This window comes from Cebus imitator, unplaced genomic scaffold, assembly GCF_001604975.1.
Source record: "Cebus imitator isolate Cc_AM_T3 unplaced genomic scaffold, Cebus_imitator-1.0 Scaffold49, whole genome shotgun sequence".
Taxonomy (NCBI): Eukaryota; Metazoa; Chordata; class Mammalia; order Primates; family Cebidae; genus Cebus; species Cebus imitator.
Genome location: NW_016107364.1, coordinates 6,046,810 through 6,055,628, shown reverse-complemented (window position 1 = coordinate 6,055,628; position 8,819 = coordinate 6,046,810).

The window sequence follows — 8,819 nt, the reverse complement described above, 5'->3', positions numbered from 1 at the left end:
GGGGGTAGGAGCGGTAGCCTGCGGGCAGGGCTGGGGGCCTGTGGCCAGGGGAGTGAGGCCCAAGCCCAGGCAGAATTGGCTTTTTCGATTGACCGTGAGGGCGCTGCTCTGGGATGCAGCGGGGCCTGGGCTGGGGAGGCACCACTCTCCTGCTTGCACCCCAGGCCAGCAGGACTCTGATAGTGCAGGGCTGTGAGTACAGGGAGCACCCACCTCAGCCTAGAGGGGATGCTGGTGCCCTCAGGTGCTGGAACTGACAGGAGGGCCAGGAGACCTGGGGTCAGTGTAAGGCCCTGAGCCACGCCGTTGGAGACACTGAGAACTAAGAGGAACTTACGGGGTGGGCCAGTGTATAACCTCCAGCTGACTGGAGTGCTGTGTGGCTAGAGCGTGGATGTAGAGAGGAACTGTGTCCTCACCTCTTAGTCATGGTTGGCTAAGACTGGAAACATATGGGTAACTGCTAGGATCTGAACTTATGTATCCTCCCAGAATTCATGTGGTGAAGCCTAAATCCCCAAAGCAATTGTGTTTGGGGGTGGAACCTTTGGGAGGTACTTAGGTTGTGAAGATGGAGCTCTTACGAAGGGGATTAGTGCCCCTAGAAGGGGGTGAAAAGACCAGGGTGCTCTGTCTTCACCAGGCAAAAATACAAGCAATCGGCCATCTGTAAACCAGGAAAAGAGTCCCCACCAGAGCCAGGCCGTGCTGGCACCCTGATCTCAGACTTTGTCCCAAGAACTGTGAGAAATTACTGCTCGTTGTTTAAGCCACCCGGTTTGTGGCATTCTTTTACAGCAGCCTGAACTAAGACAGAAATATTAATATAAACTTATCTTTCCATTTGGTGCCTTAAAATTTCCCTCAATACAACTGAAGACAAGCTCCCAATTTAAGATTTTATTGAACAGATGGGCTCAGTTGTTAAATGTTGCTGGGAACCCTGAATAAAGTTTTATTTCTCTTTAAAACACATGTTTCCTACTGGGTGAACATGGGCTAGATAAATTAAGTCATGAATTCAGGCAGGTAAACTGGTCATGGATTATTATGCAGGGTTTTAACCTGTGAACAGTTGTTGTTAGTCATAATTCGGGTGTCGGTCTTCATCGTGCTTCTAAAAAGAAAAGCAAATGAATCAGAGCTTGGCTTTCTGGACGTGAAGAACTCATTCTTAAGTTAGCCCACAATGGAATTTCAGCTCAATTTTGAAAGTATTCCAGCACCCCTTTAAGTCTGCTGAAAATCCACAGGAGACAGTGGAAAACCCGTTTGCATTTAGCACTTGTGTTTGCCTCATAACTATATATTATTATGATCTCTAGATGTTGAAAGTACCCAGAGAACTTTCCTTCCTTTGGCCAAATAAAAGGCAAATAAAAGATACATGTGCAGTATTAGATTCCTGTAGCTACTGTAACAAATTAACATAAACTTAGTGACTTGAAACAGGAGAAGTTAATTCTCTTACAGACATTGAGGTCTGAAGTCTAACATCAGGGTGTCGGCAGGGCTGGTTCCTGAGGCTTCAGGACAGGATCTACTTCCTTGCTTCTTCTGGCTTCTGAAGGCCACCCAGATTCCCGGCTGCTGTGGTCCCTTCCTCCATCTAAAAAGTGCATCACCCCAACCTCTGGCTCCATCTTCACACCTATTTTTTCTGACTTTGACTGTTTGACCTCCCTTTATTCTAAGGGACTTCGTGATTACAGTATTGTGTCCACCCAGATGATCCAGGATAATCTCCCATCTTTCACTTCATCACCTCTGCAAAGATTCCTTTGCCATATAAGGTAACACATTCACTGGTTCCAGAGATTAGGACATAAGCATCTTTGAGGAGGAGGGGGTCACTATTCAGACCCCCACACTGTGAGGTATTAGTGGAAAAGTCTGGGAAATGAAGTTAGTTCCCAGACGCATCCTGCAGTATCCCAAAGGACCACTGGGGGGTCTCTTGCTCCCGCACAGCGGGGTTTTGCTTGGATGGGGGATTCCTGTTCACTTGGCTTGCATTAATAGAAAATCTTCCTTCTCTCTTTCCCATTCCTCCTTCATTCCTCTCTCATTAATAACCAACTTGTTTTATGTGTGTGACGAGATGTTACATGAGACTCCCTGTAGCCTTGGAGTTTTGACAGAAAGCTCTAAGACCACAATAGAATAGGTCCAAGTGTTCTCATATCTCAGCGTGAGGGGCTAGACCAGCCAGCAAGACTTGCAAAGGAGATGCCCAAACTGGGTTCTACCAGGGTTAGCCCTTCACCTCTCCCCAGTCCTCTGGTTACCAGCAAAGTTAAGACTATTTACAGAGGTTGTCTTAGTCCATTTGGGTTGCTTTAACAAAAATATCACAAACTGGGTGCCTTATAAACAATATAAATTTATTGCTAGCAGTTCTGGAGGCCGAGACGTCCAAGATCAAGGTGTTGGCAAATTTGGTTCATGGGTGGGGCCTTCTCACTGCATCCTCACATGGAAGAAGGGGACAACAAGCTCCCTTGGGGACATTTATCAGGGCACTAATCCCATTCATGAAGACTCTGCTCTCATTCCCTATCTCCTATTCCCACCACATTGAGGATTAGGCTTCAACACATACATATTTGAGAGGTATAAACCTTCAGAATATGGCAGAGGTTGGAGGCAGGTGAAGCAAATCTCTGGAGTGAGTTGTTGGGGTGCTAGGATTTGCTCTCCTCTGCCCACTGGGAAGGAGAGGAGGTGCTTGGTCTGCGTCTACTGATGTGAATTTGATTTGTGCTGGAAGAACCTGCAGCTGAATGTCTATGGCTGCTGGCTGCCCTAGGGAAGCAGAGAGGAAGTGTCTGGGATGGGAGTGATCTATAACCAGAGTTTCCCGTGGGCCAGGTATGGATCCCATGGAAGGAATCAGACTGGATCATCTTGTGATGGCCTCGACTGAATCAGCCAGTTTGGGCGGCCGTGACAAAGCAGCATAGGCTGGGTGGCTTAAGGAATGGAAGTTCATTTCTCGAAGTTCTGGAGGGTGGAGTTCAAGATCAAGATGCTGGGAGATTTTGTTCTCGGCAGGGACCATTTTCCTGACTTGCCTTCTTTCTATGTCCTTAAATGGAGGGGTTTAGGGAGACAGAGAGAGAGCGCACACACTCTGGTCTCTTCCTATTATAAGGACACTAATTAACTCCACCAGAGGGTCTCTACCGTCATGATCTTGTATTAGGTTGGTGCAAAAGCGGTTGCAGATTTTGCCTCTTTTTTTCTTTTTTAATAATCCTAATCACCTCCCGAAGGCCTCACCTACTGATACCATCACATTCATCACATTGGGAGTTAGGGCTTCAACATATGAATGGGGGGAGGGGCACACAAACATCCAGACTATGCACCACTCACAGGAACCACCTGGAAGGGGCGGGGGCAGAGGACACAGGTACAAGCAGCAAGAGGAGCCATCAAGAAAATGGTGGGAGAGACACTCCGCTCTTGGAGTGTCATCTCTGAAGAGCCTGCAAAGCATCCCTTGAGGGAAAAGCCCCCAGCATTTGAACTACACTATATCTTGAGGGCTTCAACATCAAATTACAACTGTGCTCCTCAAGTGAGGCCTTTCCTGCCCAAGGCTGCCGTATGCATGTGAAATCACTCCCTGCAGTTTTGCAGCGTGCACCGTCACACAGGGCAGCATGGTTTCTCACCTCTCTTCTGTCCCCTGCTCCACCATTATACGGACCTGAAATATCAGCCAACAAGCGGGGGCGGGGGGGGAGGAGCATCCAGTTTCTGCTAACGGGCAGACTTAACATGGGCTCTGGCTGTCTTTCCACAAATCAGCCTTGGATAAAAGAGAAAAACCTGGAATCAAGAAAACAATAAACAGGCAAATAAAGAAGGCTTTGGGGAGAGAGGCAGGCTGAAGGCTGCTTTTGTTGGTGTGGGAGGGTTAGGGGAAGGGGCAGCTGGGGTGGCTGTGAGGGGTAAGTTAATTGAGAGCACAGCAATTTAAGTTCTCCTCTTGCCTACCCCATCAGTGCACAGGAATCATCATTCCCCAAGACCAGCGGTGGAGGTGTATGTGGGAGTGGAACCAGGCCATCACCAAAGCCTTGCTGAGTGATGAGCTGATGCACACATTCATTTACTCGACAGATTTTTACCAAGTTCCCTCTAATCTGGGCCCTGGAAATATAGTTGCACTCATGGATCTGTATCCTTGAAAAGGAGACAATATTAAATGACAGAAGTAAAATGTATTATATGTAAGATAATAATGAGTTCTAGAGAGAATAAAATTTAACAGGGAGCGGTAGTGATGGTGATTTTTGGGTACAGGCCAGTAGGAAGTGAGGGAGGGAGCCACCAGGACTTCTGTGGGAAGAGCATTCCTGTGGGCGCAGTTTAGGTGGCCATGTGCCCAGGGTTGCCCAAGAGCAGCAAAGGAGCCTGTGGGGCTTTCACAGAGAGAGTGGGACAAAGAAAGCCAGGAGCTGGGACTGAGAAGTCACCAAGGGCAGATCCTGTAGAAAATGGTGAGGACTTGAGCTTTGCTTACAGGAGAAGGAAAGCCGTGAGAGGGTCTGAGCAGAGGACTATCTGTTCTTGAGTATGAGCTGCAGGAAGACAAGGGTAGAGGCTGGCTGAGCAGTTAGCTTACTGTGAGTAGAGATGTGAATGGGTGGCAGTGCATGGTGATGAGTGGTGTGGTGATCCTATTTGTCTTAGCTTGACCTGACTCAGAGTTCACTCTGTAAACAGCCCTATCTCCAGATCATTCCACAAAAACAGTCAGTAGCAATTGTTTAACATTGTATCCTCCTGAGATGGTGATAACGTTTAGGACCTACAAGAGGTTGACAAAAAAACTTAAACTAATGAGTAAGATGACTACAGGGGACTTTGAAAAACTCCAGCATATTTCTGGGAATTGAGAAAGCCACACACAAACGCAAGAGTGTGTGCAGGCCCAGAGAAGACCTCAGGAGGCTCTGATGTCTCATCTCTGGCTGATCTTGAGGCTCTGCACAGGAAGCCAGTAAAGACTAAGACAGAGTTGTAAGTTGCCTGCTAAAGAGATGTGCTCCAGCAGTGGTTGTACACGGTGAAGAATACAGACTTCATAGAATTAGTCCAGGAAACTCATTAATCAAACAAATAGCAACAACAACAACAAACAAAACAACCAAGAAATCTTCGGAATAAAAGAAGACTCTTAATTCCAGATATGACACACTATATTATTCTAAAGGTACAGCTTTCAGTAAAAAATGCAAAACATGTAAAGAAGCAGGAAAGTATAGCCCCATACACAGAAGGAAAAAGAAAAAAGCAGTCAGTGGAAATATCTGAGGAAAACCAGATGTTGAACTTACTAGACAAAGACTTTAAACCAACTGCTATAAATATACTCCAAGAACTTAAGGAAACCATGTCTAAAGGATTAAAGCAGAGTATGAGAATGATAGCTCAGCAAACAGACAATACAAAGTGATCAAAATTGTAAAAAAGAACAAAAGGAAAATTCTGGGGTTGAAAAGTTCAATAACTGAAATTAAAATTTTACTACAAAGGCTCAGCAGTAGATTTGAAATGGCAGAAGAAGGAATCACTGAGCTTGAATATAGGACACTGAGATCATCCAGTCTGAGAAGCAGAAGAAAATATGTGTTAAGTAAAATGAAAAGCACGTCTGAGACCTGTAGAACACACTCAAGCACACCAATATATGCATGATGAGAGTCAGGAAGAATATTTGAAGAAATAATGGCTGAACACTTCTCAAATTTGATGAAAACACTAATCTATACATCCAAGAAGCTAAGAAAACCACAAGTTTGATAAACTCAAAGAGACAAGTAGAACACATCATAGTCAAATTGTTGGAAAATAAAGACAGGATCTTGAATGCAGCAAGAGAGAAGCAACATGTCATATGTAAGTAAGTCAGCCTCAAAAAGATTAAGTTTCTCTTCAGAAACCATGAAGGCCAGAAAGCAGTGGAATGACAGATTTACAATTCTGAAAGGAAAACACTATAAACCAATAATTCTATATCTGGCAAAAGTATTCCTCAAAAGTGAAGGGGAAAAACAAGACAGACCCAGATAAACAATAAGGAAATTTATGACTAGTAGACTTGCTCTACAAGAAATGCAAAAGGGAGTCCTCCAGGCTGAAATGAAAGGACATGAGATAGTAACTCAAAAGCATACGAAGAAAGACAGAAGGATGGTAAAAGCAACTAGCATTTATACATTTATAAATATATACTTACAGATAAATGTAAAAGCCAGTAGCACTGCATTTTTTATTTATGACTCCTCTTTTTTTCTGTAAGATTTAAAAAACAAAAACACAGAACAATACAATAATTATAAAACCATGTTGATGTGTTTATAATGTATAAACATGTAATTTATGTGATAATAGCACAGAGAAGAAGAGGAGAGAGTGAAGCTACATTAAAGATTTTATATGTGATTGAAGCTAAGTTGGTACTAAATCAAACTTTATTGTCTTAAGATATTATTGTCATCTCTATGGAATCCACTAAGACAATAACTTCAAAAAATGCACACACCACATGTTGTGGGGAAGGGGAGAGAGAAAGAAACAGTGTGGAAATTAAAATATCATACGACAAAATATCTACCACAAAAGAAGGCAATAATAAATAAATAGGGGAACAAAAAAGCTCTAATGCATATAGAAAACAAGTGCTAAAGTGGCAGATATAAAGCCTATCTTATCTGTAATTATATTAAATGTAAGCAAACTAACCACTCCACTAAAAGGCAGAGGTTAGCAGAATAGGTAAGTAAGTATGATCCAACTCTAAACTGTCTATGAGAGATTCACTTTACATTCAAAGACATAAGGAGGTAAAAAGTAAACGGATAGAAAAAATTATAACATGCAAACAGTACCCAATAGAAAGATGAAGTTGCTATACTAATATGAGACAAAATAAGTGTTATGACTTTTTACTAGATACAAAGAATGATATGTTATAAGATTAAGAGGGTAAATCATCAGAAAAACATAACAACTGTAAACATATACCTGCCTAACAACAGAGCCCCAAAATACATGAAGCAAAAATGGACAGAACTGAAGTGAGATACAGAGAGCTCAAGAGTAAGACTTCTAATACACTTTCAGTAATGGATAGACCAACTAGACAGGAGATCAACAAGGAAATAGAAGACTTGAACATCGTAAAATCCAGTGAGACCTAACAGACATGAATGAACACTTTGTCCAACACCAGTGGAGTACACATTTTTTATCAAGTATATTCTCCAAGCTACATCATATGTCAGGTCATGAAACAAACCTTAGCAAGTTTAAAACGACTGAAATATACAAAGTGTGTTTTCTGCCTACAACGGGATAAAATTAGAAATCAATAAAGGAAGAAAATTTGGAAAATCTATAAGTATTTGGAAATTAAATAACATACTTCTTGATAATAAATGGGTTAAATATGAAGAGTCACAAGGACATTTAGAAAATATTTTGAAACAAATTAAAACAAATGTACAACATGCCAAAAATTATGGGGTGCAGCTTAAGCAAGAGTTAGGGGTGAGGGGAAGGGCGACTATAAAATAGTAGCACGAGGGAGTTTTTTGGGTGTCAGAACTATTTTACATCCTGATTGTGGTGATGGTTACACAAATCTATACATGTGTTATAATTCATAGAACAGTACACATTTTCACACAAGGCCAATTCTGTTTTGCTAATTTAAAAATAAAACTGTAGATGCTAATATCAGAATTTTTACAGATGATTATTATGTGTCTTAAATGATAGGTATTCTGCAAGACCTTCCTTGAAGAAGAGCTCCTTAAAGCTCCTAGTACCAGTTTTACGCTCTCTTCAGTTATGCAAATGGAATATGTGATTTAATTACAGGGGAAAAAAGTAGGAACAAGATAGGGATACCTACCACTACTCCTACTGCTACTATTATTACTTCTAAACAACATTGCACTTCAAAAATAATTGAAGACATAAGGATTGGAAAAAAGAAATAAAAACATTATTATAAGCAGGGGAGGAGGGAGACGAAGAAATGGAGAGGAAACCGGTCATACCCCTCCTTCTTCAGTGCAGATGTTCTGGTCTGAGGCTGACCTGAGCCAAGAGAGGAGAGGATTTGTAATGAATTCTGGAGTTCTAATGTTAAACAGGACTAGACGCTTTACTACTGAAAAAAGAGGCTATTGTTTAGCACTGAAACTGACTAAGCTATGAGTGTTGCCAAAAATGTCAAGAGCCAAGAATATTAAAAACACTAGATGTTGTGAACAAAAAGGTCTGCTTTCTGATTGCACCATAATAAGACAAGCTAATTAAGTATGCCGATGGACGTTCACGCCCTGATATGATAAAAGCAAGCAAGAGCCCCGGAAGGGAGGCCAGGACCTGCTCTGCAGCTTCCCTGCCCCGGTTCCCTCCACTCCTCCACGCAGAGGACCAGGAAACACAGGCAACTTCCCAACTCAAAGCAAACAAAACCAATACCTACCCCGCCTTGGAATTTAGAATCTAAGACAGCATTGATGTGAAGGGGCATGTAGGGCTTATGGACAACTAAGCAAGCCTTTCCCATTAAAACTGGAACCCATTAAAGAAAAAGGTTAAGTGCATTTGGCAGGAGGCATGAGTGAACAAGGGGAAAATGGCATGACAGAAGGAGAGAAACTTGGCAGTGAGGCTGGAAAGGGAGACACAGGGCATGCTGCAGGAAGGCCTGTAGGGAGTTAGATGACCGTGGTATTGAGTTAATTGATCTATGCAGATGAAAGTCGATTTTTTTTTTTTTTTTTTTT